Raw genomic sequence first — 19,089 nt, forward strand, 5'->3', positions numbered from 1 at the left:
TCAAATATTCAAGACCACAACATCCAAAACCTGAAGCGCTTTTTAAAAACAAACAAATGAAAGTTAAAGATTGTAATTGAAATAGAAACTCAGCAAAACCTGTCCCTATCCAGATAGGTATTTAACTTTATGTAGCGCTGCATACATGGTTCGTCCAACAGCTAGGCACTGTGATTATTATACCTCAGTCGCTACTCAGTTTACCGATCTCTGAAGGATGTAAGCCAAAAAGATAGCTCAGCTGGTTGAGTGTTCGTTGCTGCGATCGAAGAGTGATCTGTAGGTTGCAGGTTCGAACCTGGCAAGGCCAACTCAGCTTTTTATCCTTTTGAGATCGATAAAGGAGTACTGACTTCGGTTTGGTGATAAGTGTGATAAATATGTTCAATGTAGAGCACTTTGCCAAAAGCACTATATAAATAACCATTTGATCATAAGATTAGGTATAGAATTTAGCATGGAGTCCTTGCCTCTCTGCACTGTTGTATCATAACATTGGCATAGCATTAGATAGTAATAGCTCCAAGAAACATCAAAAGACGATTCTATCGGACCTCAAAACAAACACTACAATTCATGTTTGCTTTACTATGTTATTGGCTAGGTTTTTGTGTTTTGAACATTTAAATATATGCAGCAGAGATCAAATGGCCAGACCGAAGAGAAATAATGAAAGGTGTATTCTGTCACAACACAGAAAACTGCTGCATGGTAATGATTTCCATACAGTTTCAGCACATGTCGGCTGGCTGTTGCATGCATTTTACTCTCTTGCAAAGGAGAAAAGTCATTTTTACTCTTTTGAAATCGCATTTACTCTCAAAGTTTAAAAATAGGGAGTAAAATACTCCCAACTCAAAATCTTATCTGGAGCACTGCCCTTACACCTGGGATCTCCTTTCACATGGTCACCGTACCCACAAACCACATATTTCCCAAATGTCTTCTGGAATGGGGTTTCTGTTTTGGTACAAGAGGTTTCACTAGTCCTATAAGGTTGTTTAGGGGGATATTTACCCTAGTTATGTTTGTGGCCCTCTTTTGGGGTCGGGGGGGGGGGTTTGGAATGATCCTTCTCATCTTTCTTATGCTTCTTACCATCCTCATTCTTGCGAGTTTCCCAGAATCCTTGTGAGTAGCCCTGTAGGCCACCCACAAGTCAGCACCTAGTGCTAGCTTCTTGGGGTCCAGTTCCTTAGAGTCAGCAAGGTGCTGTCTTAGCTCTGGGGGACAGGCATCAAAAATACTTTCTGGCATGCAAAGACATCTCAAATCAACATAAGTGCTCACCTTGTAGCCCTTAATCCACCCATCTAAGTCTTTCAGGCATTCACACACCCAAGTGGCCTCTAACATACCATCTCTCTTCTTATGGTCCCTAAACCTTTTCAGGTATTGGAAAGGAGTCTTCCCAAAACCTGGCTATGAGAGCGGTTTTTACCAACTGGTAATCTTGGCTATAAACTTCATCCAACTCCATCATAGCCATTACGGGGAACCTAGAGATTACCCATGGAACAAACTCACTTTCACAGATACCTTGCGCTTTACATGTAAACTCAAATGTACCCAGCCAATCCGGAATATCTGTTTTTGCATCATACACACTCCCCAAATCTTTGGGGAGACGAGGCTTCTTGGACTTGGAGGTGTCGGGCAGAGAGGACTCTGAAACAGAAGTGGAATCAAGTGACAATATTTTCATCTCTTTTTCCCTGAGTTGCAGTTCCTTCATCATTTCTTTGTCTCTCATTTCAGACTGTTACTCTAGCATTCTGTATTCAAGCTGCATTTTCATTTTCTCTAACTCTATGATTAGCTCTGCTTACTTGTTAGACATGGGTAGGGGTGAGGTTAGGAGATTTGGAGGCAGATCAACAATCATATTAACATCCACATCATCTACCTCACTTTCTGGAAGATGAGGGATAAGAGTTATACTTTGACCGTCATTATCCAGATCAATTCTGGGAGTAGGGGTTACATGCCTGCACAGTTTTGTAATCCAACACATTTTGGATTAACTCAGCTTTCTTTCCTTTAGTACTAAGGCATTTTTATTCACATATATCTTTGTTTTTCAACAGTAAGATTAGTAAGCGCGTCCGCCTTTATAGTTCTCCATTGTGGACATGGTTTAGCACTTTACCTTATAGTAGCCTTGTGGGGGAATACTTTCATCACAATACACCCAGGAGTCAATGTAAGCCAACCTACATAAATCGCACCAGCTGTAAATCCAGTGTTAGGAGAGCTTTCCTAAAGTCCACTTCAGGTACGACTTCATAAAACTATCCCAATACAGGTCCCCAACTCTTAGTTTTAGTCTGTACTACGCATGGAACATTGGTAGAGTGGCAGAGCAGTCAGGCTTATCTTAGGAGGAATGTGTGAGCTATATAAAATATATTTACTCAAGGAATGTTTAAAATACTCCATCACTTAACTAACACACATAAGATTACCTATAAATACTTTTCAAAGGCCACTTCTTAGTTTGTAGTTGCTCGCAGTTACAATTGTTACAGCGTTTGACACTAATGACAGTTCTACCGTATTATCAGTTATACCGCGCACACAAAGATATACAGTAATTGTATTTAGTTAGCTAAACCACATAAGATGAAGTATTTTGGGAAGGAAAACAATTGGTCAGTCAAACGGTAGCAGAGCTTAAGGTTATAGAGACGGTTTCAGAGCAAATTCACGCTTTTAAAGTCCAATTCCTCACTAGTAGCAAAAGTCAGTTCAGAGAGGGCTTAAAGTCTTATGAAGCAGGGAAACCGCAAAAGTTCCTTAGGATCCATCTAGTCTCTAGTAAAAGATACTTGAGGAATTAACACAACGGTGGAGACCCTGTTTAAAGACTCACAAAAGGGAGTGAAGCTGCCAGCTTGGGTCAGAGGTGAGGGTGGACACCCTTGACACCTCTTCGTGCATTCCAACGCTCTGGAGCAACTTCTCAGTTTAAGGCAGCGCATCCCTGGGGGGCCGTGAGAGGCCAACTTGAAATAAAAAAAATTCAAAAAAAATGTCAAAGATTTGAAGAAATGGCAGGGGCGGCTCACATGGTCGGGCAGAAGCATGAAACGGTCTCGGGCCCCAATGAAAAAGTGGCCCACAGTTGTAAATGGATATCTGTTCCTTTAGTCACAGACTGTTTGAATAGTACCCAATGGGGTGCTTTGTGTTAAAGTGTAAATTGTGATATTTAAAGAATATTTATTCAGCAACAATGGTCAAAATCACTAACTGCTCAATGGTCAAAATCTAACTGCATAGTGAAGTAACTCATCAAACTGGCCCACTTTGGCCAAAAGGTGGCCCATTTTAAATGACCCACACTAGCATTTTGCATTTTTGATACATGCATTGCCCTATAGGCCAGTCCGAGCCTGGTGGCTCATCCATAATGACGAGGGGGCGCCCACCCAGTGGCTCGCTCACCCATTATGGAGGAGCTAAGGAGCCAGCCCAGTGAAACAATGAGCACTCACTCAGCTTCTTTTTCCAGCTGAGGGAGGGCTCACGGACTGGCTGAACTGTCAAAGGGAAACACTATTTCCCTTTGACAGTTCAGTTCAGTGCCCCAGCCGCACATGCTCACTGAGCCATGCAAGGCTGGGGCGGTTTGCTTCACCAGCATTGCATAGCTCATTGGAAATGCTGGCTGGGGCACTGCATGTCTGTATGTGCGAGGTGGAGCTCCTGCGCCGCCTCGCACGTACGGCCAGAGCAGCCTGGAACAGGGCGTTTCTGCACCCACATGCAGGCCAATGGAGAAGGTATGTTTATGTTCATTTTTTTTAAATTTAAATATGTGTATGGATGCGTGTATGCTTGTGTTATGAGTGAGTGTGTATGGTGACGGATGTTCGTGTGAATGATGAGAGTGATTGCTGTATGAATGTGTGTGTGTGTTATTTTGTTTTGATCAGTTGAGCTGATTTTGGCAAGTGGTGTATAGAGGGGGGAAGGAGGGTGTTAGGGAGAATTCTCTGTTTAGGCTGAATTTCCTAACCTAGTGAATCCCCCAGCAGCTTTGCTGGATTTTTGGGGTTTATTTTTCTTCTCCTGCCAAGAGTGAGACTCTTTTACCCTCACTCTTGGGCATGATATGAGTGTGTTTCTTTGAATCTAGATGTGTTTAATGGGCTATAGGGTATTTTACCCCATAGGGCTTCATGTGTTTTTGTGATGTGGGTTACACAGCACCCTCAGTGCAGTGACACAGGGGTGTCATAGTGACCCCCCAGTATAGACTCCATACCCTGGGACTGACTACTGTCTCCCAGGGCATGTAAAGTCACCATTGAATTTACTAGTCTTAAATTCTGAACAGAACCAGTACAAACCATCATATTGTGGACGTACTGGCTGGGGCAATTCGATTGCCCCAGGGTCTGTTAGTCGAGGGGGCACGTCTCCGTCCCCCCTGATCGAGTTTTGGCTGGTGGCAGTGGATACTACTTTTTATATTCAACCGCGAATATTTTCCTATGGGATTTTTCATTGTTTTAGGCTACTATCTTTATTTAATTATTTACGGTAGCCTCGAACATACCGCCGGTTTATTTAATTAATATGAATTCTCCGGTTGGTATTTTTTGCCAAAACTTGATTCTAAAATGGCGTTCGTGTTCTCTTCTGTGACTCCAACCCAAGCCGAGCCCTTTGTTCCACTTTTTGGCGGGCTTCTCCACAGAAGCCCTCCAAAGTGGTGCCACTCTGTCTGGGGTACTTAGGAGGGGTGGAGGGAAATTTAGGCACCCTGGACTGAGTTGCCTAGGCAACTCAAGTCGCACTCCCTCCTGATTGGCCCAAGTGGTGAGCAGGCCGGCTCACCACTTAGCATGTTTGAGTGACAGCTAGGCTGAGTGAATGGGGGTTTGCTGCATAAAAGCAGGGCTTTGGGGACTGGAACTTCAGAAGTCGCCACAGGACCTAAGAATCCGATGAGGGAGAAGCTGAGCCGACCTGCCACGACACCACCACCGGTGGAGCCCTGCTGGACTGCCTCACCACTTTTCCCAACGACAGAGAAGATCTCCCGCCGGAGAGTCTTCTTCCTTTGACTGGTGGGGATAACCAGTTTCACCGTCTTTCGCTTTCCCGACGTACCTCGTGGCTGCCTTGTCCGTGCCAAGCACCCCGGCAACCGGGATACCACATTTTACCACGACGGCGAAACAAAGGTACCACCTTTAACCGGAAGACTCCGCGGCTGGTCTCTTCCCTTGTAGTGCAACGACCTTCATTTTTCCTCCAAGTCGAGATCTTCTCTTCCCCTGGACGACAACGCGACTTGCACCCACTACCAGGAACAACTGCCACCGCTGGAGGATCCTTCCCACTTAAGATACCGTGTCCCGCCTGGCTTCCCTTGCTACTGACTTCTACGGGGAAGATTTAGCCCCCGGCATTCGAACCTGGGTTAGTCTGGGACACCCTGGCTAAACTTTCTTAAAGCCTCTCTAAACTCTTTTTGAACCCTCTGCAAGACCTTCTAAGCATAGTGTGATCTTGGGCGCATTTGTGCTCTGCTCTCTCTAAGAGTGGGCCCAGCCTTTGGACTTTGGCTCACCAGTGACTTTTTGCTCTCTGACTTGCTAACCGTGTTCCTGAATCTTAGAGGGGTGTACCATTTCATATTCTGTCTTTTTTCCTCCCTTTCTCACAAACTTATTGGAGTGCCATCTAGTTAAGCGCTCACCTCTGTATGAAAATAAGTGGTGTTTTACAGTGTCTTATCTGATAGGGAAAAAGGGGTGTATATATTACAATAGTAACTGTGTTTAGAATATTTTACAATAAGAGTGCTGGAGTGTTTCAACTGTGTGTTTTTAAATAAATAATGATATACTTTGATACCAAAGCTCTGGTCAGTGTTTGCTTGTATTATTGTACCTGAGTGCCTATTGTGTATACTCTGCATACTGCCTAACTCTTCTTGAGGGAAGTCTGATTGCTCAGCCACAGCTACCAGGTAAATCTGGGTGGTACAGACTGCTACCAAGTGGGTTTACTGCCAACACCTGTAGTCTTAAATCTTTTGCAGTGGTCCCTAAGGGAACTGCACAGGTTTCTGCCTAACAGAGGGTTGTACAACAAAGGCATTTTTTAAATGCCTAAATGCCTTTGTTGCACAATCCCCCCCCTCCTACCCATCTGCCAAAATCAGCTCTCCTTCTGAGGCGCTGTGGAGCCCAGGGAACAGGGATGGTATTTTTTTTACTGTATTTCTATCATAGATGTCCGGTCAAAAATACCATGCTTTCCCCCTTGGCACCCCAATGCCTTGCATACACACATAATCATGTTGATTGTGTTAGGCCCAGGAGACAATGATGGTATTTATTTACTGGACATCTATGATAGATGTCCAGTAAAAAATGTCACGCCTGCCCCTTGGGACCCCAGCACCAATTGCAAACTGTTTGGCTATTTACCCATTTCTTTTTTTTAAATATGCTCTACAATGCAACATTTTAACCCATTATTTAAAAAAGAAATCATGGGGGGAAATTCACCCGATCCTCCCTTGATTGGTTCAGGGTCCCTCACTGCGCTCAGTCGCCATGGCATTTTTGGGGGAAATAGTTACGCCACTCCACTTTAAAAATTCACAAGCCGGACTGTGTTGGGAACGGGATGGGGGAAGCCCAGGGACTGTGGCGGGAGCAGGATGGGTGGGAACCATGGGATAGTGGTGGGAGCATGGTGGGGAAAGCCCATGGTGTGTGATGGGGTGGGGAGAGCCCAGGGACTGGGTAGGAGTGGGATGAGGGAGCCCAGCGACTGTGATGGGAGTAAGTGGGGGAGCCCAGGGACTATACTGGGAGTAGGGTGTGGTGACAGCACGCTATAGTGGTGACAGCCCAGGGGGACAGCTCAGCGGCAATGTGCTCGCCTTGGAAGCAAGACGACACGAACGCAGCTTCAATCCTCGGGTCCGCGATTAGAAACCTCTGGGTATTAAGTGCGTTATAAATAACCTATCATATCAAATCATACATACTGTACATTTGGCATTTTTGGGGGGGTCCCAGCCTGCCCAAATTTTGCTCCAGGGGGTCCCTGCCAAATAAGTTTGAAGACCACTGGTTTTAGGTAAGCAATACCCTTTGACCCCACTGTACCTTAGGTTAGAAGACATTTTCATGGCTGGATTCTCCTCTATGGGGCAGCGATCGACTCGGTCTCTGGATTCCTTGGTCTGGTGACAAAAGGTAGGACAATGGATGGGATGTCTCAGCAGCAGTCTGAAGAGAGGACTTCTGGCACAGATTTCTTCAACTTCTCTGGTCATTCTGGAGTTTCAGTGCCTTTTCTGCAGCACCAACAAAGGACACGATTCGCCCGGTCACCCTTCTTCGATTCCTGGAGTACTGCACTTGGATGAGTTGCATTGTGTCTCTGGAAGTTCACCTGGAGCTTAGCAAAGACGGTGACGTATTTGGCCTCGGCAAGATATTGCACTACAAATGGGTCAGTGGTCTGCTGGTATTCGCGGTCTGCAACTCTGGAGAGACACAGCACCTCGGTAGATGGCTCAGATTATAGTTTGTCTCAGGACTGGTTGGTCCCACCAGTCAAAGTGAAGGAGTCGTCCTCTTTGGAGCTCCTCTGTCGGATAAAAACAAACGGGGTCAGTACAGCAGTGGTCGCTTCACGGTGTTGCAAAGGGTCTGCAGGCGTCTCTGGTCATCGTCTTCTTCTTCAGTTACTTCAGTTTCCAGTGGTCAACTTGCCTTTCACCTCAGGAACCTCACCTTTTATTCAGTTTCAGCATGCACTCCTCCACAATCTCTCTCAGTTTACAGAAAGGGCCGATGGCTGTCCAATCGGAACAGATAAATCCCTAGTGGGAGCTGGTTCCATTATGGCACTCAGGCAGACAAAGAGCAACGAAGTGAAACACTCCTCCCCCATTTCCTGTTTGCCCAAACACACTGGAACCTAGGCGGGGACACCCAAGGGTTCTCACCCAAGGCAAAACACACACAAAGACCCCTCCATCCCAGAATGGTAGAAGAAGGGCTAACAAAGAACAACCATGCTAGAAATGGCAATAAAAGAAGGGAGCCGCCGCCAAGTTAGTACTTAGATGACCTTATTGTGCAAAACCGGGACTGTCAATGCAGTCTGCGGTAAAAAATAGCACAATAGTTGGTAGAACACGTCCACTGCACAAGCCATAACTAGAAGGTTGTCGAGGTGACTAAAAAGTCACAGGAACAGAGAGAAGGGGGATACTAGGTATCCCCTTAGCACTCCACATATAGTGGTGCATGCTAATCTCTCATAGTATAACGTTTTAGGAGGAATACAAGGTATCCCTCTATACCTGAGAGCTGGTGTTACTCGAGGATAAAGAAAGAATCACAGACGAGAACCCAAAGGGTTCACAGCAACATTGCCCATAAGGAGCAGTGTGCTGTAAAAGTTAAACAAAGATGACTTAAAAGAGAGGAGGAAAGTCAACTCCATAGTAAAGGTCAAACACAGAGAACGGAGTACCACAAGTCTGAGCAAATAAGGCAGAATGAGTGGAAAAAGGCTCCACTGTGAAAAAGGTCCAGAAGTCCAGCAAAATGTGCTGGGGGTCTCCCTAGGAGAGGGGATGAAGCATACACATGATGAATCTCCTAACACTAGCCAGGGCCATCTTTGGGCTGCTGCGGCGGTAACGGCAGAGAGAAATGAATGTCGAGATAGGGCAACATATCTGGAATAAGTATACGCCATGCGGGCCGGAATGTTGGTAGGAAGGTGATTGATTAATGCATTGGGTCTGCCCTCCCTAGCTTTGCAGCTGCGAAGCGCGATTATTACTTTATCTTTCAGGCATTATGGATATGCGCTGGGGCTTTCCCTTTCCCCATTAGGATCAGACGGTGCTACGATGGTGGTTAGAAGCTCTTGAGAGGATAGTGAGGACAAAATGTTGGTAGCAGAAATAGAGTTGTTGACGGTGCGCACACTCTTCTCTAGTGGCACTATAGGAGTATTTGTTTTCCACCTTCCGGCTCTTCCTCCTGCAGCGTTAATAGTGATCAGTCATGGTTACATCGCCAGACACTTGTTGGGGAGGTGGTTAGGGGGACACAATGGTGCAACACCAAATATCATGGGGTTGGTATCAGAGTGTGATCTGCAAGGCTGTCTTTTCTGTAAGGGTATGCCTTTCATCTGTACATACTCAAGGAGCACCCGATGGGGAAGAGGATGGTAAAGGAAATAGCTCCATTTGTTGTTCTGTTCCTTGATGCCCTTACTTGGCACCAAACAGTTTCCCAATAAATGGTTATCGCCTTCTGGCTGAAAGGTTACATTTATGTGTTGGCGATACAGAGGTAAGGCAAACCACTGCAGAGAGGACACTGGGTGAAGCTGTTGCTCATTTCCTTGGTGGTTGGTGCACCTGGGGTTGGGGATAGGGGCTGGGGGGGTTTGCATCATCCTTTAGGGGTGAGATCAGATGACCTGAAACATTGTTTAGAAACATAATGGCGAAATGGCTAATAGCTAGCACAAGTTAAGTACGGAATTATAAGACCATCCGATCCACTGGGATTCGAGCCATGTTTTTTCATGGAGCCAATGCTTTGACACCCCCATCTAATTTGAGTTTTACTAGTATTTTATAATGCGCTCCCCCATTTGCAATCTTGTTGGAACTGGGGGCTTGGGTAGCTAAAAAATAAAAAACACTGAGATAATCATGACCACTAACGTTCTTCTCCCAAACGTACGTTCCCTGAATAAAATCTAATTAAGTTACAGTAAACTAATATAATGTAAAGTAGATTTTGCTATTCCTATGGACCAGATTTATGGCCCGGATTGTCAACTCGAATATGTGCATTAATCATTACAAAAAAACCCAGGCACCCAACATTTCGGCCAACGCATTACCATGAGCACTTACTTTCTGATGTCTCGGCTTCAAGGGTGATAGATAGATAGATGTAACCAGGATTATCTATCCATCTAGCCATCTATCTATCTATCTATCTATCTATCTATCTATCTATCTATCTATCTATCTATCTATCTATCAGGTTTGGCAAAATATAATGGTACTGGGCACACCCCGTTTAAATCCCCCATAAGAATAATATTGGCTCATTTTCTATATTTATGCCACGTTTTAAGATTTCAGAGCTCTTTCAGCCCTGCGCTGGTGTGCTTTGTACGACAGCTAACGGGCTGCAAACATGAAATAACCATGTTTTCTGACATGACATAGAACACCAAGTAACACGCTTAACCAACATATTACGTGGAGCCTGTAACTCCTCTACAGTTATCTGTAAGGTCTTTTTCAAAATCTGATTTGATAACCCTCTCCTTGGGGCGACCTTTATCTCTCTTGATAGCTTTTTTCAGGATATTGTTGCATTGATCGATATAGGGAGTATTTAATAACCAAACCTCTTGGAAAATCTTTGTATCATAGGTTAAAGTTTAAAACTTCTGTTTCCTAGAAAGCTATTAGAACTGTGTGAGTTCCAGCACAAGGTTACATTTCTTTCACTATTATAAAGGCATTTTGTTGTTGTGAGGACTGAAGAATCGATGGCAACTATGAGTTAAGTTGGACGTCAGAGCAGATGTATAATCAAGTTTTAATATGCGCGTATTCTCTGCGATAAGGTTACAGTCCACTTTAAAATTGGCAAAATTAATTGCCGGCCTTGTACGGTGAGAAATCAAATGATTTGTTTTAAGATTGCATTAGGGATGATCAATAATCAATTCCCTTGTGCTGTGCATCCACAAATCATAACCTTAAGCACAGATAGAATCAATTTGTGAAACACATTAAAGTAATAATAGCGAGTGATTTACAATGAAAGGCAACTAACAAGATAACATACTCATTTGTGAATTTTACCCATTCAATAAATTTAGAAATGAGCGCCATTAATGTAGGAATTTCATGTCGTATTTGTAGCAAGTATTGCCGGTTTTAAGAAGAGGTATTATCGTCAAAGATGATCTCCAAACGCAAGATTTTTGAATCTCCTCTTTGCCAGTTGTGGATCAGAGCCTGAGAGTTATTACTCGTTGTGTTTTTTCAAGTTTGCCTTCTGAATGATCACAGAAGATTCTTTGGTGGGAACCCTAGGTGGCAATTGATCTTTAACCAGTGAGTCGATTACACCAGTGACATCACTTTCCACATTGACAACGAGAATAGAGGAAGTTGAAATATCCTGGTTAGAGCTTGACGCAACAATGAAATCAATGCATTTTTTGTCTCTGGGAATCTGATTTACAACTTCAACCCCAGTAGATCGCACATCTGCATTTATCTTTGTGGAGGGGCCCCATATTATTGCATTATGGATGTGCAGTCTCTGTAAAACCATATTTTCTCTGATATCATTTGCATTTAATCTGCTGTTATTTCTATGCCGTTTCTTAGAACGTGTGTTCTTTTTGCATTGAATACTCTTGAACCTAAATCACAATGAATATCTCTATCAAGAACCAGCGTAACATTTTGAGCATCGTTAATGGTGATTTCACTCCAGACATGAACCACATTTCTGAGCAGATCTTGTTTTGTTTTCTTCCTTTCCTTTTCTTAGTAGGTCTTGTTGAAAATTCACAAAATCCGCAATGGCCGCATTATGCACAGTTTCTTCCAAATTCAAGTTTTATGAACTGGCAAAGATGTATTATCCAGAAATTGTTTGTGATGAGTAGTCACCTGCACTGGACTTTAATGAGATAAAGCATCAGCCACTCCTTACTTCAATGTCCTGTTCTAAGCCTTAGAATATGATACCTCCCTTGATCATAGTTTGCGTTGTATATTGGGGTCGAAACCAGGTTTTCTCACATCCAAATAAATTGACATATGGTCCCCGAGCATTTTTGTATTTGATTGTATGTCGCCAAGGGGCACCAGGACATCACGTAGCTTCATAAGCAATCGTGACACTTTGTATATGGCCCCAAGAGAGGGGGGAGCCGGAGTTTAAAACTTAGATGGTGTGTCATTTAGTAAATGGTCTAATGAAGTTGAATTAATTACCTTCTTATGCCGATCATTATCAGGAATCATTTTTGTATGTGTTTCGGAAGTGGATAAAATAAAGCGCCTTTTATAGAGGTACCTCCTTAAGCCTCTTTTTGCAGGCAAAGGCAAGTTTCCAGAAATTAGGAGTTATTCAGGGAGTAGGTACTGTTAGGAAGTGAAAAAATACGGGTCGATCGGGCAGTGGTTCTTTGCAAAAGAGTTTGCTGGTCCGCTGCTCAATTTGTTTCCGCACTATCACTCGAACTGAGTTTTTAAAAAAATACGATCCAATCTTATTCGCATGATTGGCTGTGATCAGTTTCTCTTCACCTGGATCTGATTCATTTGAAATTAATTTGCAATCTTGAGAAACTGGTAGTACAACTGTATCATCCTGTACAGTGGCATGCAGTTGAGCCTCCTTCTGATCTGTACTGCGTACGCTGTAACCCTCGATACTTTTTGTCTAGTAACCTCACTAGAGACTTGTGAAGGTGAAAAGCATTCTGCCGACCTACAGTGTAAGAGACAAGTGAGGGTTTCTTTACCATATCTAAATCATTTGGCAACAGGAAACCAGAACCACTTTTAGGCAAGAACCACGCAGACTACAAAACTGCATTCACACTTGCATCTGGAGGATAGCTCAGGGGAAACACGTTGGTCTTAGAAACCTGTGGGTATTCAGCGCGTTATAAATAACCCATTACAATCTGCACTTCAAGCTACCGTTTGCTCAGTGCAGTAAATAGACGTAGGAACTCCACAGAGTCAACAAGTTTCTATAGTCACATAAGTCAGTGAGAGACCTGCAGAACAAACTGCGAGACCTAGCCCACACAGGCACACCCACTAATTCATAGGCTATTTTTAACATCACTCCTGCATTGCAATTCCTGGCAATCTAGTCTGTCCATTGTGTTATTCAGTCCCTCCATAATGTGCTATTGATTTGCAGGGATGGGTTGTTAGTGTTTTAGTGTATTGCATTTTGTAGTAATTAGTGCTATTTTTGCAGAACTGTTATACACAAGGGAGCTACTCCCACTCTGGTAGATCGGAGAGTCAGGCAGTAGAAAAACAAGAGGCTTTAATTTCACATATTTACCCAAATCCAGTTACTCTTCAAGTTCGATGTAAGACATGGGAGACACCCATCAGTCCATCCTCTAGCACACCAGCCCATGTCCAAGTAGCATGCACAGATCGGACACACATCACACTCACTGTGCTGTTATTCACTCACAGGCACCAACATTCTTCTACCATGCTTCCACCCTGGAACCAATGTTTGTTTCCTGCCATCATTTTCTGCACCAACTTGAAGTAAACGTGTGCCTGTGGAGCAGATTTTCGACTTGCATTCGGCTATACAGGACGGTATCAAACGGTAAGACAGACACAAGTGATCACAGTCCAAGGGTGTTTATTGAACTTCAATTGGGTTTGAAAAATGCCTATTATTCCTAAATCTAAAGATGGGAGAAAGCTACGACCATCAAATAATAATAATGCAGTCCTAGTCGAGTCTGTCAAAATAAAAAGGCCTATACTAATAAAACTATTGCCAAACCTTACTTCTAAATACAAATAGTGTGGGAAACAATGTTATGCAAATGAAAAGTGTTCAAGAAATTATATTGGCTTCCCTTCCCCACGTTTTCAGCACGGGATAAGGCGGCACACTCGAGCTTAGCACACTCTCTGGCTTCTCTAGCACGAGGATGCAGTTCAAAACCTCAACATCAGAGCCTTCTGGGCCAAAGTCTCTTTGCCATTCAAAGTCTCTTATTTCAGAGGGCCTGGTGCAACATGACAAACATTAAATTACTTTCTTCTTAGGATTTCACTTATACAACTTCTCAGGTGATTTACTGTTCACCCCTGGCCCCCCTGCGCCGGGCTCAGACCCACTTTAAAACGATCTCGGACCAAATTTATCTACCGTTGCAAACTTTCTCTACTTCATCAAAATTGAAGACTTTCGACTGTGCGCAAGATTTTGCTTGACCCATCGCAGGACCACTTTGATTCACAATTACTCGTTCTCTTCTTGATATAACCTATTTATCACTTTCGCTTTTGCCAATTCTAAGCTGGATACCTTACAGACCTTCGATTGAGCACCCATGCAGTGCTGGACCACTCTGTCAAAGGTATTGCATCTTGTACAGCTGCCTTCTCGAAACTGCTGTTTCCTCATGTGCTTTGCCTCACTCAAAGTGTGCTCCTGTGCTCTGCCTTTTATCTGTGTGGGAAAGTTAATGGAAGTCAGGTGTGTGTGTGTGATGGTCAGTAATTGCCTGACTCCACCTGACCATTGTATTGGGGAACATCAGGTATACTGCTTGTGTGTTAGTCTTTTTTCTCTTATAGCGGGCTGTCTGTGTGAAAGTGTTTGTGTTGTAAAAAGGCGGGTTGGTGGTAGAGTTCCTAAATATCCTACCTGGTAGGACGGGGGTAAAGGTGTTACAGGGAATGGGATACCGCGTTTCACTATCCGGTGGCCCACTCCCCGAAGACCCCTCGCCCAGGTGATCCCCCCCAAATTGGTCCACCCTCAGGAACTGGATCCAAAAGCGATGGCTGTGAACTGGCCACCTGGATGACAGATCCCCAGGGACTAATGGGTGTAACACCGTCTGGTTTCTCACACTTGTCATTAGAGTTGAATTCTAAAGACAGAGGGCAAACACAGCTTCTTGTCTGAGACTCGTGTGTGCTTGTGGTTTAGTGCTGACAATATCCTGTTCCGGTCAGTAGTGCAAGAGGGTAGGCAAAGGCTTCTAAAGCCTACTACTTGGCTTTGTGGCGTTTTACAATGCCACTGAGCCAAGTAGCAGTGCAGAATTGGGTATTGTCACACCATCTGTGTCAGAACAGAGGTGCCAGTCACCAGAAAAAGCCAACCCTTTCAGCTGAACCTACTCGATCGTCTGACTTGCTGACAGGCTTGGAAGCATAGAGACAGAATCTTTGCCTGCTCTGTCACAGTCCAGACCCTTGGTTTCTAATTTAAATAAACAGTGGATGAAGTGTACAAAAAGAAGTAGTGGAACTATGTTCCCTGCTGGCCTGACCACGTTCCCCACAAATTGCATCGCCACGCCCCCTGCCACACCCAGTTCAAACCCCCAAACAAACTGTTCAGTGCAGTGTTCTGAAGAGCAAGTTTCAACTTCCTCCTGCACTTTTATTTTAAAACGAAACCAATGGCAACGTTTTTTTTAAAATAAGGTATACGTACGGTAAAACATATATATATTTTTTTAAGTAGGGTGTTAGATTCCAGCCCGCGGTGTGCGCACCTGGGGGCTGGCGTGTCAGGGCTAGGCCGCGCGGCCTGTGGCGCAGCGCCAGCGCGAGCTGTATTGATGTACACCCACGCTCGTTGCTGGTGTGCCCCGGAACTGCCTCCCTAATGCGGGGGCGGGGCTTTTATTAGAGACGCCCTGCGTCACCGCGTAGCGGGACGCAGGCAGAACATAACATTCCTCCTTTATTGTAAAACAACGAAAACACAATACAACATGCACTCAACTGGTGTGCCTTGGCTACCACACATAGTCACTTAGCTTGGGTGGCGGTCTCGTGGCAGTTCTCAGGCGGTATCGCCCTTCTCGGGGACTACACCCCCTTGGTTCCCGATCGGGTTCACCTTCATTGGTGGTGTCCTCGAGGCTAGGGGCCTCCGGTGGTTCCCAAGTTCTGTCCTCCGCTCCCGTTTCATCTGGGATGGATCCAGGCTCCTCTTCGCTGGCCCGAGCGTCTTCTTCTTCCCAGTGACACTCTTTGTTTGTCCACAGGGTGCGGGGTACCGCCTTGAACCACGACGAATTCCTCGTCACTTGACGGCGTCCTCGTGTCACTGTCACCATGGTTCCGTGCCGATCACTGACGGTCCATGGCAGTTCCTCATATCTGGTATTGAGCTTTGCCTTGGTGGGGTTGCGTAGCATGATGACTTGATCCCCCACTTGATGGTTAGACGGCCTCGCTCTCCTCTTGCCGCTCATGTGGGCATTGGCATCCCGTCTCCTCATTTCTGTGCGTTCCTCATTGATCGCGTCCGGGGTCCTGCTTGGATGATGCGGGATTGAGGATCTGATGACGGTGCCAAACATGAGGTCCGCCGGTGGTATGCCAGTTGTGCTGTGGGGGGTGACTCGATAGTTTCGTAGGAAACGGTACAGGTCAACTTTCCATGGGCTTGCGTTCGCCTTGGATACCCTGAGCACTTTGTTAATTGTTCTTATGAATCGTTCAACGTCCCCGTTTGCCTGGGGCCATCCCGGCATGATGTGGTGGTACTGTATATTGAGTTCCTGCAAATAGTTTTTGAAGTCCTCCCCTGTGAACGGCGGCCCGTTGTCACTTTTGATGGATGTGGGTAATCCGTGAGTTGCGAACATCTTCTCGATGGCCGGAATGACCACTTCCACCGCTGTGGATTCAACTATTTCTACTTCAGGATATCGTGAGTGGTCATCAATGGCCACCAGGAGGTAGAGGCCTTCGCGCAGTTTACAGAAGTCAATGCTGATTGCCTCCCACCGAGAGCGGCCACGTTCAGCCGATAGAATAGGTTCCGGTTCTGGCGGGGCTCCCGCTATCTGACAGGATAGGCACGTGTTGATTAGCGTCTCGACACGTTCTTCGATCTGGGGAAACCATACCCTGTGCCTTATGCGGGCCTTTGTTCTCGCCAGTCCTTGGTGTCCTTCATGCGCTAGGGCCACAACCCTGGCTTGTAGTTTGAGAGGAATTACGATGCGGTTTCCTCTGAGTATCACTCCGCCTTCTGTGATCGACAGATCTTGCCTGACGGCGAACATGCCGGACAGAAACCCTTTCGCTTCCTCGGTCCTGTTGTGGGTGTAGCTCATGAAAGTCTTCCAGTCACCTGAGATGATGGCATCTCTCACTAAGTCGCAGCAAGGGTCCTTGTGGGTTTCCGACTCAATTTCTTCGATGCTTACCGCCTTGGGTCTCATTGCACGTACCACTTGGCATATGTGTTCCTCAGTCTCTTCGGCTACTTGGATCTCGTGTTGGGTTGCCGCTCCCGGATGCCTCGAGAGAAAATCCGCGGGGTTTCCACTGCCTGGTCGGTAGATGAGATTGAAGTCGTATTGCTGAAGGTGTAGGAGCCATTTGGTGATTCGTGCCGGAGGGTGCGACGATGTCCCCATGAAGATGGGCAGTAGGGGTTTGTGGGTTTGTGGTCGGTGATCGTCGTGAACCGACGCCCATATACGTAAAGGTGAAAATGCCTGCACCCCCACAACACGGCGATAGCCTCCTTTTCGATGTGAGAGTACCTCTGTTCGGTCTCCGTGAGGGCTCTCGAGGCGTACGCTATCGGCATTTTCTCCCCTTCCTTCGTTACCTGCATCAGGATGGCACCGAGCCCAACCGGGCTTGCATCCACGAACAGTTCTGTCGGTAGTTCGGTGTTGTAATATGCCATTTTGTTGTTGACGGACAGGGAATCTTTAATGCTTTCGAACGCGTCCTGGCATTTTTGCCCCCAGTCCCACTTGGTGTTGGCTTTTGTCAGTTCCCGTAATGGCTCAGATAGGGTTGCCAGGTCTCGGATGAACCTCCCGCAGTAGGTGGCCATGCCTAGGAAGCTGCGTACTTCCGTGGGGGTCATCGGTGGGGTTGCAGCCTGAATGTCTGCGACCTTCTGGGGGTCAGGGGAGATGCCCATGCTGTGAAACTTGTAGCCAAAAAAAGTGATTTCTGACCGGAGGAACTCACACTTCTCCCGCTGTATGGTGAGCCCAGCTTCTTGTAGTCTGCCTAGTAGGGTTCAAAGCCTTTGGATGTGCTCTTCTTTGTTGGGGGCATGAATCAAGATGTCGTCGCTCACGTTGAGGACACCAGGGATGCCCCTGATGACCTCTTGAATGGTTTGCTGGAATACCTCAGCCGCCGACGATATCCAGAAACTCAGGCGTTTGTATCTCCGCAACCCCAAGTGCGTCGAGAATGTCGTGATATAGCGAGAGTCCGTGTGTAGCTTGAGTTGGTGATACCCCGCCTTCAGGTCAACCTTTGAGAACACACAGGACCCCGTGAGGTCAGCCACGATTTCATCTATTGTTGGTGTGATGTGGCGCTCTCTTTTGATGGCAGTGTTCGGGAGGCGCATATCTATGCAGATCCGCACTTTTCCAGGCTGTTTGGGTTTTCGCGTTACCACCATTGGCGAGACCCATGGTGTGGGTCCTGTGACCTCTTCTATGATGCCGGCTTCTTCCAAGGCCTTGAGTTCCTGCTCCACTTGGTCTCTCTTGTGGAACGGTGTTCTCCGATGTCTTACGGCCTTGGGCTGTACGGTTTCATCGATGTGCAGTTTGATGGTTTTGCCCTTAAGACAGCCTATTCCCTCTTGTAGCTTGGGGTATTGTCTTAGTATGTTCTCCACCTCCTCGACCTCATCGACGTGGCAGACGAATTTGACCACTCCCAGATCTTCTGCTGCGTCCCCACTCAGGAGGCATTCGATTCCTGCCTTCACGACATAGACTTTGGACCATAGTCTGTTTTCACCGTGTTCCAGCATCGTGCGGAACCTGCCAATCACTGGTAGGGGCTTCCGGCTGCCATATGCATATAACAGCGTGTCTGTGCTTTTCAGATCTGGTAGGGGTTTAAGAGTCTGGAATATGCGTGTGGGCATCACATTCACTGAGGCGCCTGTGTCAATGGTCATGAGGATGCGCTGGTTCTGGACGGTGACCATGCACTTGCGCCTTCGGGCAGATTTTCTTGGCGGTCCCTGACCTTGGCTCAAAGCATGCACCAGATACACCTTCCTCCCTTTTCTGTCGTTGTCTTTACTGATGTCTTGCTGCACTGTCGAGACGTCATCCCCTTCTTCCTCCGTGGAGGAATTGGCCACTGCGACCCTCCTTGCGTTGGCCTGCTTCTTTTTCTTGGTCGCATTCTTCTCAGGGGGATTCGGTGGGGGCTGAGTGGAGCTGCCCACTGATCTGCATACGGTAGCATAATGATCCTTCCTGCCGCATGCTCCACACGTGGTTCCT

General features: G+C 46.1%; 1 protein-coding gene across 3 annotated transcripts in view; it reads left to right on the plus strand.

The window, feature by feature from the left end:
* TMEM63A (transmembrane protein 63A) overlaps positions 1-19,089 on the plus strand; it is a 778,572-nt gene that overhangs the window by 20,262 nt on the left and 739,221 nt on the right. Inside the window, exon 1 of one of the 3 annotated variants that reach the window (XM_069608695.1) lies at positions 13,324-13,424. The exons of the other annotated variants lie outside the window; for them this stretch is intronic. The gene's annotated coding sequence lies outside the window, so the exon portion shown is untranslated. Of the gene's footprint in view, positions 1-13,323; positions 13,425-19,089 lie in introns of those variants that run through there. 3 annotated transcript variants of the gene reach the window in all.

The sequence above is a fragment of the Ambystoma mexicanum genome, chromosome 4q, assembly GCF_040938575.1.
Source record: "Ambystoma mexicanum isolate Mex_15411 chromosome 4q, UKY_AmexF1_1, whole genome shotgun sequence".
Classification (NCBI taxonomy): Eukaryota; Metazoa; Chordata; class Amphibia; order Caudata; family Ambystomatidae; genus Ambystoma; species Ambystoma mexicanum.